We start from the raw sequence: 22,136 nt of genomic DNA, 5'->3' as shown, positions 1-22,136 counted from the left end.
CAAGTAGTGCTTTTCATTTACGTTCTTTCGTTGGAAACTTCTTCCTGATAGGAACAAGTTAGGGTTAGGGTTAGGGTTAGGGTTAGGGTTAGGGTTAGGGTTAGGGTTAGGGTTAGGTTAGGGCTGGGTAAGGGATAGGGTTAGCGTTAGGGTTAGGGTTAGGGTTAGGGTTAGGGGTTAGGGTTAGGGTTAGGGTTAGGGTTAGGGTTAGGGTTTAGGGTTAGGGTTAGGGTTAGGGCCTTAGCGTTAGGGTTAGGGTTAGGGTTATATCACTTTTCAATTTTCCTGTTATAATAATTGAACAGGCGACACATATGTGAATTAGTTTACAAAGTTGTGCTTTGCGTTTCTGTTCTTTCAATGGAAACTTGTTTCTGTGCCGTACAGTGCGAGATAACACTTTTCAGTTTTCCTGTATTCCTAATTGAGCGAGCGACACACAGGTCATTCTGTTTAAAAGTAGTGCTTTGCTTTTCTGTTCTTTCGTTGGAAAATGGTTCTTGTGCTGTACATTGAGATATATTACTTTTCAGTTTTCCTGTAATCCTAATGGAGCGAGCGACACACATGCGATTTAGTTTACAAATTAGTGATTTTCTTTTTTGTTCTTTCATTTGAAACTTGTTCCTGTGCTGTACAATGTGATATATCACTTTTCAGTTTTCCTGTTATAATAATTGAACAGGCGACATGTATGTGAATTAGTTTACAAAGTTGTGCTTTGCGTTTCTGTTCTTTCGATGGAAACATGTTCCTGTGCTGTACAGTGTGTTATATCACTTTTCAGTTTTCCTCTTATAATAATTGAACAGGCGACACGTATGTCATTTAGTTTACAAAGTTGTGCTTTCCATTTCTGTTCTTTCTTTGGAAACTTGTTTCTGTGCCTTACAGTGTGAGATAAGACTTTCCGGTTTCCCTGTATTCCTAATTGTGCGAGCAACACATATTTGATTTAGTTTACAAAGTAGTGCTTTGGGTTTCTGTTCTTCTTGGAAACTTGTTTCTGTGCTGTACAGTGTGATATATCACTTTTCAGTTTTCCTGTTGTAATAATTGAACGGGGGACACGTATGTGATTTAGTTTACAAAGTTGTGCTTTGCTTTTCTGTTCTTTCTAGGGAAACTAGTTTCTGTGCCGTACAGTGCGATATAACACTTTTCGGTTTTCCTGTATTCCTAATTGAGCGAGTGACACACATGTGATTCAGTTTACAAAGTAGTGCTTTTCATTTACGTTCTTTCGTTGGAAACTTGTTCCTGTTAAGAACAAGTTGTGGTTAGGGTTAGGGTTAGGTTAGGGCTGGGTAAGGGATAGGGTTAGCGTTAGGGTTAGGGTTAGGGTTAGGTTTAGGGTTAGGGGTTAGGGTTAGGGTTAGGGGTTAGGGTTAGGGTTAGGGTTAGGGTTAGTGGTTGGGTTTAGGGTTATGGTTAGGGCCTTAGGGTTAGGGTTAGGGTTAGGGTTTAGGATTAGGGTTAGGGTTAGGGTTAGGGGTTAGGGTTAGGGTTAGGGTTAGGGCCTTAGGGTTTGGGTTAGGGTTAGGGTTAGGGTTAGGGGTTAGGATTAGGGTTAGGGTTAGGGTTAGGGTTAGGGTTAGGGTTAGGTTAGGGCTGGGTAAGGGATAGAGTTAGCATTAGGGTTAGGGTTAGGGTTAGGGTTAGGTTTAGGGGTTAGGGTTAGGGTTAGGGTTAGTGTTTAGGGTTAGGGTTAGGGCCGTAGGGTTACGGTTAGGGTTAGGGTTAGGGTTATATCACTAATCAGATTTCCTGTTATAATAATTGAACAGGCGACACATATGTGAATTAGTTTACAAAGTTGTGCTTTGCGTTTCTGTTCTTTCAATGGAAACTTGTTTCTGTGCCGTACAGTGCGAGATAACACTTTTCACTTTTCCTGTATTCCTAATTGAGCGAGCGACACACAGGTGATTCTCTTTAAAAGTAGTGCTTTGCTTTTCTGTTCTTTCGTTGGAAACTTGTTCTTGTGCTGTACAGTGAGATATATTACTTTTCAGTTTTCCTGTAATCCTAATGGAGCGAGCGACACACATGTGATTTAGTTTACAAATTAGTGATTTTCTTTTTTGTTCTTTCATTTGAAACTTGTTCCTGTGCTGGATAATGTGATATATCACTTTTCAGTTTTCCTGGTTTAATAATTGAACAGGCGACACGTATGTGAATTAGTTTACAAAGTTGTGCTTTGCGTTTCTGTTCTTTCGATGGAAACATGTTCCTGTGCTGTACAGTGTGATATATCACTTTTCAGTTTTCCTCTTATAATAATTGAACAGGCGACACGTATGTCATTTTGTTCACAAAGTTGTGCTTTCCGTTTCTGTTCTTTCTTTGGATACTTGTTTCTGTGCCATACAGTGTGAGATAACACTTTTCGGTTTCCCTGTATTCCTAATTGAGCGAGCGACACACATGTGAATTAGTTTACAAAGTAGTGCTTTGGGGTTCTGTTCTTCTTGCAAACTTGTTTCTATGCTGTACAGTGCGATATATCACTTTTCAGTTTTCCTATTGTAATAATTGAACGGGCGACACGTATGTGATTTAGTTTACAAAGTTGTGCTTTGCTTTTCTGTTCTTTCAATGGAAACTAGTTTCTGTGCCGTACAGTGCGAGATAACACATTTCGGTTTTCCTGTATTCCTAATAGAGCGAGTGACACACATGTGATTCAGTTTACAAAGTAGTGCTTTTCATTTACGTTCTTTCGTTGGAAACTTGTTCCTGTTAGGGTTAGGGTTAGGGTTAGGGTTAGGGTTAGGGTTAGGTTAGGGCTGGGTAAGGGATAGGGTTAGCGTTAGGGTTAGGGTTAGGGTTAGGGTTAGGGTTAGGGGTTAGGGTTAGGGTTAGGGTTAGGGTTAGGGGTTAGGGTTAGGGTTAGGTTTAGGGCCTTAGGGTTAGGGTTAGGGTTAGGGTTATATCACTTTTCAGTTTTCCTGTTGTAATAATTGAACAGGCAATACATATATGAATTAGTTTACAAAGTTGTGCTTTGCGTTTCTGTTCTTTCAATGGAAACTTGTTTCTGTGCCGTACAGTGCGAGATAACACTTTTCCGTTTTCCTGTATTCCTAATTGAGCGAGCGACACACAGGTGATTCTGTTTAAAAGTAGTGCTTTGCTTTTCTGTTCTTTCGTTTTAAACTTGTTTTTGCTGTACAGTGAGATATATTACTTTTCAGTTTTCCTGTAATCCTAATGGAGCGAGCGACACACATGTGATTCAGTTTACAAAGTAGTGCTTTTCATTTACGTTCTTTCGTTGGAAACTTGTTCCTGTTAACAAGTTAGGGTTAGGGTTAGGGTTAGGGTTAGGGTTAGGGTTAGGTTAGGGCTGGGTAAGTGATAGGGTTAGCGTTAGGGTTAGGGTTAGGGTTAGGGTTAGGGTTAGGGTCAGGGCCTTAGGGTTAGGGTTAGGGTTAGGGTTATATCACTTATCAGTTTTCCTGTTATAATAATTGAACAGGTGACACATATGTGAATTAGTTTACAAAGTTGTGCTTTGAGATTCTGTTCTTTCAATGGAAACTTGTTTCTGTGCCGTACAGTGCGAGATAACACTTTTCAGTTTTCCTGTATTCCTAATTGAGCGAGCAACACACAGGTGATTCTGTTTAAAAGTAGTGCTTTGCTTTTCTGTTCTTTCGTTTTAAACTTGTTCTTTTGCTGTACAGTGAGATATATTACTTTTCAGTTTTCCTGTAATCCTAATGGAGCGAGCGACACACATGTGATTTAGTTTACAAATTAGTGATTTTCTTTTTTGTTCTTTCATATGAAACTTGTTCCTGTGCTGTACAATGTGATATATCACTTTTCAGTTTTCCTCTTATAATAATTGAACAGGCGACACGTATGTGAATTAGTTTAAAAAGTTGTGCTTTGCGTTTCTGTTCTTTCGATGGAAACATGTTCCTGTGCTGTACAGTGTGTTATATCACTTTTCAGTTTTCCTCTTATAATAATTGAACAGGCGACACGTATGTCATTTAGTTTACAAAGTTGTGCTTTCCGTTTCTGTTCTTTCTTTGGAAACCTGTTTCTGTGCCGTACAGTGCTAGATAACACTTTTCAGTTTTCCTGTATTCCTAATTGAGCGAGCGACACACAGGTGATTCTGTTTAAAAGTAGTGCTTTGCTTTTCTGTTCTTTCGTTGGAAACTTGTTCTTGTGCTGTACAGTGCGATATATTACTTTTCAGTTTTCCTGTAATCCTAATGGAGTGAGCGACACACATGTGATTTAGTTTACAAATTAGTGATTTTCTTTTTTGTTCTTTCATTTGAAACTTGTTCCTGTGCTGTAAAATGTGATATATCACTTTTCAGTTTTCCTCTTATAATAATTGAACAGGCGACACGTATGTCATTTAGTTTACAAAGTTGTGATTTCCGTTTCTGTTCTTTCAATGGAAACTTGTTTCTGTGTCGTAGAGTGCGAGATAACACTTTCAGTTTTCCTGTATTCCTAATTGAGCGAGCGACACACAGGTGATTCTGTTTAAAAGTAGTGCTTTGCTTTTCTGTTCTTTCGTTGGAAACTTGTTCTTGTGCTGTACAGTGAGATATATTACTTTTCAGTTTTCCTGTAATCCTAATGGAGTGAGCGACACACATGTGATTTAGTTTACAAATTAGTGATTTTCTTTTTTGTTCTTTCATTTGAAACTTGTTCCTGTGCTGTACAATGTGATATATCACTTTTCAGTTTTCCTCTTATAATAATTGAACAGGCGACACGTATGTGAATTAGTTTACAAAGTTGTGCTTTGCGTTTCTGTTCTCTCGATGGAAACATGTTCCTGTGCTGTACAGTTTGTTATATCACTTTTCAGTTTTCCTCTTATAATAATTGAACAGGCGACACGTATGTCATTTCGTTTACAAAGTTGTGCTTTCCGTTTCTGTTCTTTCTTTGGAAACTTGTTTCTATGCCATACAGTGTGAGATAACACTTTTCGGTTTCCCTGTATTCCTAATTGAGCGAGCGACACACATGTGAATTAGTTTACAAAGTAGTGCTTTGGGTTTCTGTTCTTCTTGAAAACTTGTTTCTGTGCTGTACAGAGTGATATATCACTTTTCAGTTTTCCTGTTGTAATAATTGAACGGGCGACACGTATGTGATTTAGTTTACAAAGTTGTGCTTTGTTTTTCTGTTCTTTCGATGGAAACTAGTTTCTGTGCCGTACAGTGCGATATAACACTTTTCTGTTTTCCTGTATTCCTAATTGAGCGAGTGACACACATGTGATTCAGTTTACAAAGTAGTGCTTTTCATTTACGTTCTTTCGTTGGAAACTTGTTCCTGTTAGGAACAAGTTAGGGTTAGGGTTAGGGTTAGGGTTAGGGTTAGGTTAGGGCTGGGTTAGGGGTTAGGGTTAGGGTTAGGGTTAGGGTTAGGGTTAGTGTCAGTGTTAGGGGTTAGGGTTAGGGTTACGGTTAGGGTTAGGGTTAGGTTTAGGGGTTAGGGTTAGGGTTAGGGTTAGGGTTAGGGTTATATCACTTTTCAGTTTTCCTGTTATAATAATTGTACAGGCGACACATATGTGAATTAGTTTACAAAGTTGTGCTTTGCGTTTCTGTTCTTTCAATGGAAACTTGTTTCTGTGCCGTACAGTGCGAGGTAACACTTTTCAGTTTTCCTGTATTCCTAATTGAGCGAGCGACACACAGGTGATTCTGTTTACAAAGTAGTGCTTTGCGTTTCTATTCTTTCAATGGAAACTTGTTTCTGTGCCGTATAGTGCGAGATAACACTTTTCGCTTTTTCTGTATTCCTAATAGAGCGAGTGACACACATGTGTTTCAGTTTACAAAGTAGAGCTTTTCGTTTACGTTCTTTCGTTGGAAACTTCTTCCTGTTAGGAACAAGTTAGGGTTAGGGTTAGAGTTAGGGTTAGGGTTAGGTTAGGGCTGGGAAAGGGATAGGGTTAGCGTTAGGTTAGGGTTAGGGTTGGGGTTAGGGTTAGGGTTAGGGGTTAGGGTTAGGGTTAGGGTTAGGGTTAGGGTTAGGGTTAGGGTTAGGGTTAGAGGTTAGGGTTAGGGTTAGGGTTAGGGCCTAAGGGTTAGGGTTAGGGTTAGGGTTATATCACTTTTCAGTTTTCCTGTTATAATAATTGAACAGGCGACACGTATGTGATTTAGTTTACAAAGTTGTGCTTTGCTTTTCTGTTCTTTCGATGGAAACTAGTTTCTGTGTCGTACAGTGCGAGATAACACTTTTCGGTTTTTCTGTATTCCTAATAGAACGAGTGACACACATGTGATTCAGTTTACAAACTAGTGCTTTTTATTTACGTTCTTTCGTGGGAAACTTGTTCCTGTTAGGAAGAAGTTAGGGTTAGGGTTAGGGTTAGGGTTAGGGTTAGGGTTAGGTTAGGGCTGGGTAAGGGATAGGGTTAGCGTTAGGTTTAGGGTAAGGGTTAGGGTTAGGGTTAGGGTTAGGGTTAGGGGTTAGGGTTAGGGTTAGGGTTAGGGTTAGGGTTTAGGGTTAGGGTTAGGGTTAGTGTTAGTGTTAGGAGTTAGGGTTAGGGTTAGGGTTAGGGCCTTATGGTTAGGGCTAGGGTTAGGGTTATATCACTTTTCAGTTTTCCTGTTATAATAATTAAACAGGCAACACATATGTGAATTAATTTACAAAGTTGTGCTTTGCGTTTCTGTTCTTTCAATGGAAACTTGTTTCTGTGCCGTACAGTGCGAGATAACACTTTTCAGTTTTCCTGTATTCCTAATTGAGCGACCGACACACAGGTGATTCTATTTAAAAGTAGTGCTTTGCTTTTCTGTTCTTTCGTTGGAAACTTGTTCTTCTGCTGTACAGTTCGATATATTACTTTTCAGTTTTCCTGTAATCCTAATGGAGCGAGCGACACACATGTGATTTAGTTTACAACTTAGTGATTTTCTTTTTTGTTCTTTCATTTGAAACTTGTTTCTCTGCTGTACAATGTAATATATCACTTTTCAGTTTTCCTCTTATAATAATTGTACAGGCGACACGTATGTGAATTAGTTTACAAAGTTGTGCTTTGCGTTTCTGTTCTTTCAATGGAAACATGTTCCTGTGCTGTACAGTGTGTTATATCACTTTTCAGTTTTCCTCTTATAATAATTGAACAGGCGACACGTATGTAATTTAGTTTACAAAGTTGTGCTTTCCGTTTCTGTTCTTTCTTTGGAAACTTTTTTCTGTGCCTTACAGTGTGAGATAACACTTTTCGGTTTCCCTGTATCCATAATTGAGCGAGCGACACACATGTGAATTAGTTTACAAAGTAGTGCTTTGGGTTTCTGTTCTTCTTGGAAACTTGTTTCTGTGCTGTACAGTGTGATATATCACTTTTCAGGTTTCCTGTTGTAATAATTGAACGGGCAACACGTATGTGATTTAGTTTACAAAGTTGTGCTTTGCTTTTCTGTTCTTTCGATGGAAACTAGTTTCTGTGCCATACAGTGCAAGATAACACTTTTCGGTTTTCCTGTATTCCTAATTGAGGGAGTGACACACATGTGATTCAGTTTACAAAGTAGTGCTTTTCATTTACGTTCTTTCGTTGGAAACTTGTTCTTGTGCTGTACAGTGAGATATATTACTTTTCAGTTTTCCTGTAATCCTAAAGGAGCGAGCGACACACATGTGATTTAGTTTACAAATTAGTGATTTTCTTTTTTGTTCTTTCATTTGAAACTTGTTCCTGTGCTGTACAATGTGATATATCACTTTTCAGTTTTCCTCTTATAATAATTGAACAGGGGACACGTACGTGAATTAGTTTACAAAGTTGTGATTTGCGTTTCTGTTCTTTCGATGGAAACATGTTCCTGTGCTGTACAGTGTGTTATATCACTTTTCAGTTTTCCTCTTACAATAATTGAACAGGCGACACGTATGTCATTTAGTTTACAAAGTTGTGCTTTCCGTTTCTGTTCTTTCTTTGGAAACTTGTTTCTCTGCCTTACAGTGTGAGATAACACTTTCCGGTTTCCCTGTATTCATAATTGAGCGAGCGACACACATGTGATTTAGTTTACAAAGTAGTGCTTTGGGTTTCTGTTCTTCTTGGAAACTTGTTTCTGTGATGTACAGTGTGATATATCACTTTTCAGTTTTCCTGTTTTAATAATTGAACAGGCGACACGTATGTGATTTAGTTTACATAGTTGTGCTTTGCTTTTCTGTTCTTTCGATGGAAACTAGTTTCTGTGCCGTACAGTGCGAGATAACACTTTTCGGTTTTTCTGTATTCCTAATAGAACGAGTGACACACATGTGATTCAGTTTACAAAGTAGTGCTTTTCATTTACGTTCTTTCGTGGGAAACTTGTTCCTGTTAGGAAGAAGTTAGGGTTAGGGTTAGGGTTAGGGTTAGGGTTAGGGTTAGGTTAGGGCTGGGTAAGGGATAGGGTTAGCGTTAGGGTTAGGGTTAGGGTTAGGGTTGGGGTTATTTTAGGGTTTAGGGTTAGGGTTAGGGATAGGGTTAGGAGTTAGGGTTAGGGTTAGGGTTAGGGCCTTATGGTTAGGGCTAGGGTTAGGGTTATATCACTTTTCAGTTTTCCTGTTATAATAATTGAACAGGCAACACATATGTGAATTAATTTACAAAGTTGTGCTTTGCGTTTCTGTTCTTTCAATGGAAACTTGTTTCTGTGCCGTACAGTGCAAGATAACACTTTTCAGTTTTCCTGTATTCCTAATTGAGCGACCGACACACAGGTGATTCTGTTTAAAAGTAGTGCTTTGCTTTTCTGTTCTTTCGTTGGAAACTTGTTCTTCTGCTGTACAGTTCGATATATTTCTTTTCAGTTTTCCTGTAATCCTAATGGAGCGAGCGACACACATGTGATTTAGTTTACAAATTAGTGATTTTCTTTTTTGTTCTTTCATTTGAAACTTGTTCCTGTGCTGTACAATGTGATATATCACTTTTCAGTTTTCCTCTGATAATAATTGAACAGGGGACACGTACGTGAATTAGTTTACAAAGTTGTGCTTTGCGTTTCTGTTCTTTCGATGGAAACATGTTCCTGTGCTGTACAGTGTGTTATATCACTTTTCAGTTTTCCTCTTACAATAATTGAACAGGCGACACGTATGTCATTTAGTTTACAAAGTTGTGCTTTGCGTTTCTGTTCTTTCAATGGAAACTTGTTTCTGTGCCGTACAGTGTGAGATAACACTTCTCGGTTTTAATGTATTCCTAATAGAGCGAGTGACACACATGTGATTCAGTTTACAAAGTAGTGCTTTTCATTTACGTTCTTTCGTTGGAAACTTCTTCCTGTTAGGAACAAGTTAGGGTTAGGGTTAGGGTTAGAGTTAGGGTTAGGTTAGGGCTGGGTAAAGGATAGGGTTAGCGTTAGGGTTAGGGTTAGGGTTAGGGTTAGGGTTAGGGTTAGGGGTTAGGGTTAGGGTTAGGGGTTAGGGTTAGGGTTAGGGTTAGGGCCTTAGGGTTAGGGTTAGGGTTAGGGTTATATCACTTTTCAGTTTTCCTGTTATAATAATTGAACAGGCGACACATATGTGAATTAGTTTACAAAGTTGTGCTTTGCGTTTCTGTTCTTTCAATGGAAACTTGTTTCAGTGCCGTACAGTGCGAGATAACACTTTTCAGTTTTCCTGTATTCCTAATTGAGCGAGCAAAACACAGGTGATTCTGTTTAAAAGTAGTGCTTTGCTTTTCTGTTCTTTCGTTGGAAACTTGTTCTTGTGCTGTACAGTGAGATATATTACTTTTCAGTTTTCCTGTAATCCTAATGGAGCGAGCGACACACATGTGATTTAGTTTACAAATTAGTGATTTTCTTTTTTGTTCTTTCATTTGAAACTTGTTCCTGTGCTGTACAATGTGATATATCACTTTTCAGTTTTCCTGTTATAATAATTGAACAGGCGACACGTATGTGAATTGGTTTACGAAGTTGTGCTTTGCATTTCTGTTCTTTCGATGGAAACATGTTCCTGTGCTGTACAGTGTGTTATATCACTTTTCAGTTTTCCTCTTATAATAATTGAACAGGCGACACGTATGTCATTTAGTTTACAAAGCTGTGCTTTCCGTTTCTGTTCTTTCTTTGGAAACTTGTTTCTGTGCCATACAGTGTGAGATAACACTTTTCGGTTTCCCTGTATTCCCAATTGAGCAAGCGACACACATGTGAATTAGTTTACAAAGTAGTGCTTTGGGTTTCTGTTCTTCTTGGAAACTTGTTTCTGTGCTGTACAGTGTGATATATCACATTTCAGTTTTCCTGTTGTAATAATTGAACGGGCGACACGTATGTGATTTAGTTTACAAAGTTGTGCTTTGCTTTTCTGTTCGTTCGATGGAAACTAGTTTCTGTGCCATAGAGTGCGAGATAACACTTTTCGGTTTTTCTGTATTCCTAATAGAACGAGTGACACACATGTGATTCAGTTTACAAAGTAGTGCTTTTCATTTACGTTCTTTCGTGGGAAACTTGTTCCTGTTAGGAACAAGTTAGGGTTAGGGTTAGGGTTAGGGTTAGGGTTAGGGTTAGGGTTAGGGTTAGGTTAGGGCTGGGTAAGGGATAGGGTTAGCGTTAGGTTTAGGGTTAGGGTTAGAGTTAGGGTTAGGGTTAGGGTTAGGGGTTAGGGTTAGGGTTAGGGTTAGGGTTAGGGTTAGGGTTAGGGGTTAGGGTTAGAGTTAGGGTTAGGGCCTTAGGGTTAGGGTTAGGGTTATATCACTTTTCAGTTTTCCTGTTATAATAATTGAACAGACGACACAAATGTGAATTAGTTTACAAAGTTGTGCTTTGCGTTTCTGTTCTTTCAATGGAAACTTGTTTCTGTGCCTTACAGTGCGAGATAACACTTTTCAGTTTTCCTGTATTCCTAATTGAGCAAGCGACACACAGGTGATTCTGTTTAAAAGTAGTGCTTTGCTTTTCTGTTCTTTCGTTGGAAACTTGTTCTTGTGCTGTACAGTGAGATATATTACTTTTCAGTTTTCCTGTAAGCCTAATGGAGCGAGCGACACACATGTGATTTAGTTTACAAATTAGTGATTTTCTTTTTTGTTCTTTCATTTGAAACTTGTTCCTGTGCTGTACAATGTGATATATCACTTTTCAGTTGTCCTGTTGTAATACTTGAACGGGCGACACGTATGTGATTTAGTTTACAAAGTTTTGCTTTGCTTTTCTGTTCTTTCGATGGAAACTAGTTTCTGTGCCATACAGTGCGAGATAACACTTTTCAGTTTTCCTGTATTCCTAATTGAGCAAGCGACACACAGGTGATTCTGTTTACAAAGTAGTGCTTTGCGTTTCTGTTCTTTCAATGGAAACTTGTTTCTGTGCCGTACAGTGCGAGATAACACTTTTCGGTTTTTCTGTATTCCTAATAGAGCGAGTGACACACATGTGATTTAGTTTACAAAGTAGTGCTTTTCATTTACGTTCTTTCGTTGGAAACTTCTTCCTGTTAGGTACAAGTTAGGGTTAGGGTTAGGGTTAGGTTAGGGCTGGGTAACGGATAGGGTTAGCGTTAGGGTTAGGGTTAGGGTTAGGGTTAGGGTTAGGGGTTAGGGTTAGGGTTAGGGGTTAGGGTTAGGGTTAGGATTAGGGCCTTAGGGTTAGGGTTATGGTTAGGGTTATATCACTTTTCAGTTTTCCTGTTATAATAATAGAACAGGCGACAAGTATGTGAATTAGTTTACAAAGTTGTGCTTTGCGTTTCTGTTCTTTCGATTGGAAACATGTTCCTGTGCTGTACAGTGTGTTATATCACTTTTCAGTTTTCCTCTTATTATAATTGAATAGGCGACTCGTATGTCATTTAGTTTACAAAGTTGTGCTTTCGGTTTCTGTTCTTTCTTTGGAAACTTGTTTCTGTGCCATACAGTGTGAGTTAACACTTTTCGGTTTCCCTGTATTCCTAATTGAGCGAGCGACACACATGTGATTTAGTTACCAAGTAGTGCTTTGCGTTTCTGTTCTTTCAATAGAAACTTGTTTCTGTGCCGTACAGTGCGAGATAACACTTTTCAGTTTTCCTGTATTCCTAATTGAGCGAGCGACACACAGGTGATTCTGTTTAAAAGTAGTGCTTTGCTTTTCTGTTCTTTCGTTGGAAACTTGTTCTTGTGCTGTACAGTGAGATATATTACTTTTCAGTTTTCCTGTAATCCTAATGGAGCGAGCGACACACATGTGATTTAGTTTACAAATTAGTGATTTTCTTTTTTGTTCTTTCATATGAAACTTGTTCCTGTGCTGTACAATGTGATATATCACTTTTCAGTTTTCCTGTTATAATAATTGAACAGGCGACACGTTTGGAATTAGTTTACAAAGTTGTGCTTTGCGTTTCTGTTCTTTCGATGGAAACATGTTCCTGTGCTGTACAGTGTGTTATATCACTTTTCAGTTTTCCTCTTATAATAATTGAACAGGCGACACGTATGTCATTTAGTTTACAAAGTTGTGCTTTCCCTTTCTGTTCTTTCTTTGGAAACTTGTTTCTGTGCCTTACAGTGTGAGATAACACTTTCCGGTTTCCCTGTATTCATAATTGAGCGAGCGACACACATGTGATTTAGTTTACAAAGTAGTGCTTTGGGTTTCTGTTCTTCTTGGAAACTTGTGTCTGTGCTGTACAGTGTGATATATCACTTTTCAGTTTTCCTGTTGTAATACTTGAACGGGCGACACGTATGTGATTTAGTTTACAAAGTTTTGCTTTGCTTTTCTGTTCTTTCGATGGAAACTAGTTTCTGTGCCATACAGTGCGAGATAACACTTTTCGGTTTGCCTGTATTCCTAATTGAGCGAGTGACACACATGTGATTCAGTTTACAAAGTAGTGCTTTTCATTTTCGTTCTTTTGTTGGAAACTTGTTCGTGTTAGGAAAAAGTTAGGGTTAGGGTTAGGGTTAGAGTTAGGGTTTGGGTTAGGGTTAGGGTAAGGTTAGGGCTGGGTAAGGGATAGGGTTAGGTTTAGGGTTAGGGTTAGGGTTAGGGGTTAGGTTTAGGGTTAGGGTTAGGGTTAGGGCCTTACTGTTAGGGTTAGGGTTAGGGTTATATCACTTTTCAGTTTTCCTGTATTCCTAATTGAGCGAGCGACACACATGTGATTTAGTTTACAAAGTAGTGCTTTGGGTTTCTGTTCTTCGGTAGGAAACTTGTTTCTCTGCTGTACAGTGTGATATATCACTTTTCAGTTTTCCTGTTGTAATAATTGAACGGGCGACACGTATGTGATTTAGTTTACAAAGTTGTGCTTTGCTTTTCTGTTCTTTCGATGGAAACTAGTTTCTGTGCCGTACAGTGCGAGATAACACTTTTCGGTTTTTCTGTATTCCTAATTGAGCGAGTGACACACATGTGATTCAGTTTACAAAGTAGTGCTTTTCATTTACGTCCTTTCGTGGGAAACTTGTTCCTGTTAGGAACAAGTTAGGGTTAGGGTTAGGGTTAGGGTTAGGGTTAGGGTTAGGGTTAGGTTATGGCTGGGTAAAAGATAGGGTTATCGTTAGGTTTAGGGTTAGGGTTAGAGTTAGGGTTAGGGTTAGGGTTAGGGGTTAGGGTTAGGGTTAGGGTTAGGGTTAGGGTTAGGGGTTAGGGTTAGGGTTAGGGTTAGGGCCTTAGGGTTAGGGTTAGGGTTAGGGTTATATCACTTTTCAGTTTTCCTGTTATAATAATTGAACAGGCGACACATATGTGAATTAGTTTACAAAGTTGTGCTTTGTGTTTCTGTTCTTTCAATGGAAACTTGTTTCTGTGCCGTACAGTGCGAGATAACACTTTTCAGTTTTCCTGTATTCCTAATTGAGCAAGTGACACACAGGTGATTCTGTTTAAAAGTAGTGCTTTGCTTTTCTGTTCTTTCGTTGGAAACTTGTTCTTTTGCTGTACAGTGAGATATATTACTTTTCAGTTTTCCTGTAAGCCTAATGGAGCGAGCGACACACATGTGATTTTGTTTAAAAGTAGTGCTTTGCGTTTCTGTTCTTTCAATGGAAACTCGTTTCTGTGCCGTACAGTGCGAGATAACACTTTTTGGTTTTTCTGTATTCCTAATAGAGCGAGTGACACACATGTGATTCAGTTTACAAAGTAGTGCTTTTCATTTACGTTCTTTCGTTGGAAACTTCTTCCTGTTAGGTACAAGTTAGGGTTAGGGTTAGGGTTAGGTTAGGGCTGGGTAACGGATAGGGTTAGCGTTAGTGTTAGGGTTATGGTTAGGGTTAGGGTTAGGGGTTAGGGTTAGGGTTAGGGTTAGGGTTAGGGTTAGGGGTTAGGGTTAGGGTTAGGATTAGGGCCTTAGGGTTAGGGATAGGGTTAGGGTTATATCACTTTTCAGTTTTCCTGTTATAATAATTGAACAGGCGACAAGTATGTGAATTAGTTTATAAAGTTGTGCTTTGCGTTTCTGTTCTTTCGATGGAAACATGTTCCTGTGCTGTACAGTGTGTTATATCACTTTTCAGGTTTCCTCTTATAATAATTGAATAGGCGACACGTATGTCATTTAGTTTACAAAGTTTTGCTTTCCGTTTCTGTTCTTTCTTTGGAAACTTGTTTCTGTGCCATACAGTGTGAGATAACACTTTTCGGTTTCCCTGTATTCCTACTTGAGCGAGCGACACACATGTGATTTAGTTACCAAGTAGTGCTTTGGGTTTCTGTTCTTCTTGGAAACTTGTTTCTGTGCTGTACAGTGTGATATATCACTTTTCAGTTTTCCTGTAATCCTAATGGAGCGAGCGACACACATGTGATTTAGTTTACAAATTAGTGATTTTCTTTTTTGTTCTTTCATTTGAAACTTGTTCCTGTGCTGTACAATGTGATATATCACTTTTCAGTTTTCCTCTTATAATAATTGAACAGGCGACACGTATGTGAATTAGTTTACAAAGTTGTGCTTTGCGTTTCTGTTCTTTCGATGGAAACATGTTCCTGTGCTGTACAGTGTGTTATATCACTTTTCAGTTTTCCTCTTATAATAATTGAACAGGCGACACGTATGTCATTTAGTTTACAAAGTTGTGCTTTCGGTTTCTGTTCTTTCTTTGGAAACTTGTTTCTGTGCCATACAGTGTGAGTTAACACTTTTCGGTTTCCCTGTATTCCTAATTGAGTGAGCGACACACATGTGAATTAGTTTACAAAGTAGTGCTTTGCTTTTCTGTTCTTTCGTTGGAAACTTGTTCTTGTGCTGTACAGTGAGATATATTACTTTTCAGTTTTCCTGTAATCCTAATGGAGCGAGCGACACACATGTGATTTAGTTTACAAATTAGTGATTTTATTTTTTGTTCTTTTATTTGAAACTTGTTTCTGTGCTGTACAATGTGATATATCACTTTTCAGTTTTCCTGTTATAATAATTAAACAGTCGACACGTATGGAATTAGTTTACAAAGTTGTGCTATGCGTTTCTGTTCTTTCGATGGAAACATGTTCCTGTGCTGTACAGTGTGTTATATCACTTTTCAGTTTTCCTCTTATAATAATTGAACAGGCGACACGTATGTCATTTAGTTTACAAAGTTGTGCTTTCTGTTTCTGTTCTTTCTTTGGAAACTTGTTTCTGTGCCTTACAGTGTGAGATAACACTTTCCGGTTTCCCTTTATTCATAAGTGAGCGAGCGACACACATGTGATTTAGTTTACAAAGTAGTGCTTTGGGTTTCGGTTCTTCTTGGAAACTTGTTTCTGTGATGTACAGTGTGATATATCACTTTTCAGTTTTCCTGTTGTAATAATTGAACGGGCGACACGTATGTGATTTAGTTTACAAAGTTGTGCTTTGCTTTTCTGTTCTTTCGATGGAAACTAGTTTCTGTGCCGTACAGTGCGAGATAACACTTTTCGGTTTTCCTGTATTCCTAATTTAGCGAGTGACACACATGTGATTCATTTTACAAAGTAGTGCTTTTCATTTACGTTCTTTCGTTGGAAACTTGTTCCTGTTAGGAACAAGTTAGGGTTAGGGTTAGGGTTAGGGTTAGAGTTAGGGTTGGGGTTAGGTTTAGGGTTAGGGTTAGGGTTAGGGTTAGGGTTAGGGTTAGGGTTAGGGTTTAGGGTTAGGGCCTTAGGGTTAGGGCCTTAGGGTTAGGGTTAGGGTTAGGGCTATATCACTTTTCAGTTTTCCTGTTATAATAATTGAACAGGCGACACATATGTGAATTAATTTACAAAGTTGTGCTTTGCGTTTCTGTTCTTTCAATGGAAACATGTTCCTGTGCTGTACAGTGTGTTATATCACTTTTCAGTTTTCCTCTTATAATAATTGAACAGGCAACACTTATGTCATTTAGTTTATAAAGTTGTGCTTTCCGTTTCTGTTCTTTCTTTGGAAACTTGTTTCTGTGGCATACAGTGTGAGATAACACTTTTCGGTTTCCCTGTATTCCTAATTGAGTGAGCAACACACACGTGAATTAGTTTACAAAGTAGTGCTTTGGGTTTCTGTTCTTCTTGGAAACTTGTTTCTGTGCTGTACAGTGTGATATATCACTTTTCAGTTTTCCTGTTGTAATAATTGAACGGGCGACACGTATGTGATGTAGTTTACAAAGTTGTGCTTTGCTTTTCTGTTCTTTCAATGGAAACTAGTTTCTGTGCCGTACAGTGCGTGATAACACTTTTCGGTTTTTCTGTATTCCTAATACAGCGAGTGACACACATGTGATTCAGTTTACAAAGTAGTGCTTTTCATTTACGTTCTTTCGTGGGAAACTTGTTCCTGTTAGGAACAAGTTAGGGTTAGGGTTAGAGTTATTGTTAGGGTTAGGGTTAGGGTTAGGGTTAGGTTTAGGGTTAGGGTTAGGGCCTTAGGGTTAGGGTTAGGGTTATATCACTTATCAGTTTTCCTGTTATAATAATTGAACAGGCGACACATATGTGAATTAGTTTACAAAGTTGTGCTTTGCGTTTCTGTTCTTTCAATGGAAACATGTTTCTGTGCCGTACAGTGCGAGATAACACTTTTCAGTTTTCCTGTATTCCTAATTGAGCGAACGACACACAGGTGATTCCTTTTAAAAGTAGTGCTTTGCTTTTCTATTCTTTCGTTGGAAACTTGTTCTTGTGCTGTACAGTGAGATATATTACTTTTCAGTTTTCCTGTAATCCTAATGGAGCGAGCGACACACATGTGATTTAGTTTACAAATTAGTGATTTTCTTTTTTGTTCTTTCATTTCAAACTTGTTCCTGTGCTGTACAATGTGATATATCACTTTTCAGTTTTCCTGTTATAATAATTGAACAGGCGACACGTATGGAATTAGTTTACAAAGTTGTGCTTTGCGTTTCTGTTCTTTCGATGGAAACATGTTCCTGTGCTGTACAGTGTGTTATATCACTTTTCAGTTTTCCTCTTATAATAATTGAACAGGCGACACGTATGTCATTTAGTTTACAAAGTTGTGCTTTCCGTTTCTGTTCTTTCTTTGGAAACTTGTTTCTGTGCCTTACAGTGTGAGATAACACTTTCCGGTTTCCCTGTATTCATAATTGAGCGAGCGACACACATGTGATTTAGTTTACAAAGTAGTGCTTTGGGTTTCTGTTCTTCTTGGAAACTTGTGTCTGTGCTGTACAGTGTGATATATCACTTTTCAGTTTTCCTGTTGTAATACTTGAACGGGCGACACGTATGTGATTTAGTTTACAAAGTTTTGCTTTGCTTTTCTGTTCTTTCGATGGAAACTAGTTTCTGTGCCATACAGTGCGAGATAACACTTTTCGGTTTTCCTGTATTCCTAATTTTTGCGAGTGACACACATGTGATTCAGTTTACAAAGTAGTGCTTTTCATTCACGTTCTTTTGTTGGAAACTTGTTCCTGTTAGGAAAAAGTTAGGGTTAGGGTTAGGGTTAGAGTTAGGGTTAGGGTTAGGGTTAGGGTAAGGTTAGGGCTGGGTAAGGGATAGGGTTAGCGTTAGGGTTAGGGTTAGGGTTAGGGTTAGGGTTAGGGTTAGGGTTAGGGGTTAGGTTTAGGGTTAGGGTTAGGGTTAGTTTTATATCACTTTTCAGTTTTCCTGTTATAATAATTGAACAGGCGACACATATGTGAATTAGTTTACAAAGTTGTGCTTTGCGTTTCTGTTCTTTCGATGGAAACATGTTCCTGTGCTGTACAGTGTGTTATATCACTTTTCAGTTTTCCTCTTATAATAATTGAACAGGCGACACGTATGTCATTTAGTTTACAAAGTTGTGCTTTCCGTTTCTGTTCTTTCTTTGGAAACTTGTTTCTGTGCCTTACAGTGTGAGATAACACTTTCCGGTTTCCCTGTATTTATAATTGAGCGAGCGACACACATGTGATTTAGTTTACAAAGTAGTGCTTTGGGTTTCTGTTCTTCTTGGAAACTTGTTTCTGTGATGTACAGTGTGATATATCACTTTTCAGTTTTCCTGTTATAATAATTGAATGGGCGACACGTATGTGATTTAGTTTACAAAGTTGAGCTTTGCTTTTCTGTTCTTTCGATGGAAACTAGTTTCTGTGCCGTACAGTGCGAGATAACACTTTTCGGTTTTCCTGTATTCCTAATTGAGCGAGTGACACACATGTGATTCAGTTTACAAAGTAGTGCTTTTCATTTACGTTCTTTCGTTGGAAACTTGTTCCTGTTAGGAACAAGTTAGGGTTAGGGTTAGGGTTAGAGTTAGGGTTGGGGTTAGGGTTAGGGTTAGGTTAGGGCTGGATAAGGGATAGGGTTAGCGTTAGGGTTAGGGTTAGGGTTAGGGTTAGGGTTAGGGTTAGGGGTTAGGGTTAGGGTTAGGGTTAGGGCCTTAGGGTTAGGGTTAGGGTTAGGGTTAGGGTTAGGGTTAGGGTTAGGGTTAGGGATTAGGGTTAGGGTTAGTGTTAGGGTTAGGGTTAGGGTTAGGGTTAGTTTAGGGCTGGGTAAGGGATAGGGTTAGCGTTAGGGTTAGGGTTATGTTTAGGGTTAGGGTTAGGGGTTAGGGTTAGGGTTAGGGTTAGGGTTAGGGTTAGGGTTAGGGGTTAGGGTTAGGGTTAGGGCCTTAGGGTTAGGGTTAGGGTTAGGGTTATATCACTTTTCAGTTTTCCTGTTATAATAATTGAACAGGTGACACATATGTGAATTAGTTTACAAAGATGTGCTTTGCGTTTCTGTTCTTTCAATGGAAACTTGTTTCTGTGCCATACAGTGCGAGATAACACTTTTCAGTTTTCCTCTATTCCTAATTGAGCGAAGGACACACAGGTGATTCTGTTTAAAAGTAGTGCTTTGCTTTTCTGTTCTTTCGTTGGAAACTTGTTCTCGTGCTGTACAGTGAGATATATTACTTTTCAGTTTTCCTGTAATCCTAATGGAGCGAGCGACACACATGTGATTTAGTTTACAAATTAGTGATTTTCTTTTTTGTTCTTTCATTTGAAACTTGTTCCTGTGCTGTACAATGTGATATATCACTTTTCAGTTTTCCTCTTATAATAATTGAACAGGCGACACGTATGTCATTTATTTTACAAAGTTGTGCTTTCCGTTTCTGTTCTTTCTTTGGAAACATGTTTCTGTGCCATACAGTGTGAGATAACACTTTTCGGTTTCCCTGTATTCCTAATTGAGCGAGCGACACACATGTGATTTAGTTTACAAAGTAGTGCTTTGGGTTTCTGTTCTTCGGTAGGAAACTTGTTTCTCTGCTGTACAGTGTGATATATCACTTTTCAGTTTTCCTGTTGTAATAATTGAACGGGCGACACGTATGTGATTTAGTTTACAAAGTTGTGCTTTGCTTTTCTGTTCTTTCGATGGAAACTAGTTTCTGTGCCGTACAGTGCGAGATAACACTTTTCAGTTTTCCTGTATTCCTAATTGAGCGAGTGACACACATGTGATTCAGTTTACAAAGTAGTGCTTTGCATTTACGTTCTTTCGTTGGAAACTTGTTCTTGTTAGGAACAAGTTAGGGTTAGGGTTAGGGTTAGGGTTAGGGTTAGGGTTAGGGTTAGGGTTAGGTTAGGGCTGGGTAAGGGATAGGGTTAGCGTTAAGGTTAGGATTAGGGTTAGGGTTAGGGTTAGGGGTTAGGGTTAGGGTTATGGTTAGGGTTAGGGTTAGGGTTAGGGTTAGGGGTTAGGGTTAGGGTTAGGGCCTTAGGGTTAGGGTTAGGGTTAGGGTTATATCACTTTTCAGTTTTCCTGTTATAATAATTGAACAGGCGACACATATGTGAATTAGTTTACAAAGTTGTGCTTTGCGTTTCTGTTCTTTCAATGGAAACTTGTTTCTGTGCCGTACAGTGCGAGATAACACTTTTCAGTTTTCCTCTATTCCTAATTGAGCGAGCGACACACAGGTGATTCTGTTTAAAAGTAGTGCTTTGCTTTTCTGTTCTTTCGTTGGAAACTTGTTCTCGTGCTGTACAGTGAGATATATTACTTTTCAGTTTTCCTGTAATCCTAATGGAGCGAGCGACACACATGTGATTTAGTTTACAAATTAGTGATTTTCTTTTTTGTTCTTTCATTTGAAACTTGTTCCTGTGCTGTACAATGTGATATATCACTTTTCAGTTTTCCTGTTATAATAATTGAGCAGGCGACACAAATGTGAATTAGTTTACAAAGTTGTGCTTTGCCTTTCTGTTCTTTCCATGGAAACATGTTCCTGTGCTGTACAGTGTGTTATATCACTTTTCAGTTTTCCTGTTATAATAAGTGAACAGGCGACACGTATGTGAATTAGTTTACAAAGTTGTGCTTTGCGTTTCTGTTCTTGCGATGGAAACATGTTCCTGTGCTGTACAGTGTGTTATATCACTTTTCAGTTTTCCTCTTATAATAATTGAACAGGCGACACGTATGTCATTTTGTTTACAAAGTTGTGCTTTCCGTTTCTGTTCTTTCTTTGGATACTTGTTTCTGTGCCATACAGTGTGAGATAACACTTTTCGGTTTCCCTGTATTCCTAATTGAGCTAGCGACACACATGTGATTTAGTTTACAAAGTAGTGTTTTGGGTTTCTCTTCTTCGGTAGGAAACTTGTTTCTCTGCTGTACAGTGTGATATATCACTTTTCAGTTTTCCTGTTGTAATAATTGAACGGGCGACACGTATGTGATTTAGTTTACAAAGTTGTGCTTTGCTTTTCTGTTCTTTTGATGGAAACTAGTTTCTATGCCGTACAGTGCGAGATAACACTTCGGTTTTCCTGTATTCCTAATTGAGCGAGTGACACACATGTGATTCAGTTTACAAAGTAGTGCTTTGCATTTACGTTCTTTCGTTGGAAACTTGTTCTTGTTAGGAACAACTTCTTCCTGTTAGGAACAGGTTAGGGTTAGGGTTAGGGTTAGGGTTAGGGTTAGGGTTAGGGTTAGGGTTAGGGATAGGTTAGGGCTGGGTAAGGGATAGGGTTAGCGTTAGGGTTAGGGTTAGGGTTAGGGTTAGGGTTAGGGGTTAGGGTTAGGGTTAGGGTTAGGGTTAGGGTTAGGGGTTAGGGTTAGGGTTAGGGCCTTAGGGTTAGGGTTAGGGTTATATCACTTTTCAGTTTTCCTGTTATAATAATTGAACAGGCGACACATATGTGAATTAGTTTACAAAGTTGTGCTTTGTGTTTCTGTTCTTTCAATGGAAACTTGTTTCTGTGCCGTACAGTGCGAGATAACACTTTTCAGTTTTCCTGTATTCCTAATTGAGCGAGTGACACACAGGTGATTCTGTTTAAAAGTAGTGCTTTGCTTTTCTGTTCTTTCGTTGGAAACTTGTTCTTGTGCTGTACAGTGAGATATATTACTTTTCAGTTTTCCTGTAATCCTAATGGAGCGAGCAACACACATGTGATTTAGTTTACAAATTAGTGATTTTCTTTTTTGTTCTTTCATATGAAACTTGTTCCTGTGCTGTACAGTGTGTTATATCACTTTTCAGTTTTCCTCTTATAATAATTGAACAGGCGACACGTATGTCATTTTGTTTACAAAGTTATGCTTTCCGTTTCTGTTCTTTCTTTGGAAACTTGTTTCTGTGCCATACAGTGTGAGATAACACTTTTTGGTTTCCCTGTATTCCTAATTGAGCGAGCGACAGACATGTGATTTAGTTTACAAAGTAGTGCTTTGGGTTTCTGTTCTTCGGTAGGAAACTTGTTTCTCTGCTGTACAGTGTGA

The sequence above is a fragment of the Meriones unguiculatus genome, chromosome 2 (genome assembly GCF_030254825.1).
Source record: "Meriones unguiculatus strain TT.TT164.6M chromosome 2, Bangor_MerUng_6.1, whole genome shotgun sequence".
Classification (NCBI taxonomy): Eukaryota; Metazoa; Chordata; class Mammalia; order Rodentia; family Muridae; genus Meriones; species Meriones unguiculatus.
This window is presented reverse-complemented; position numbering follows the sequence as displayed.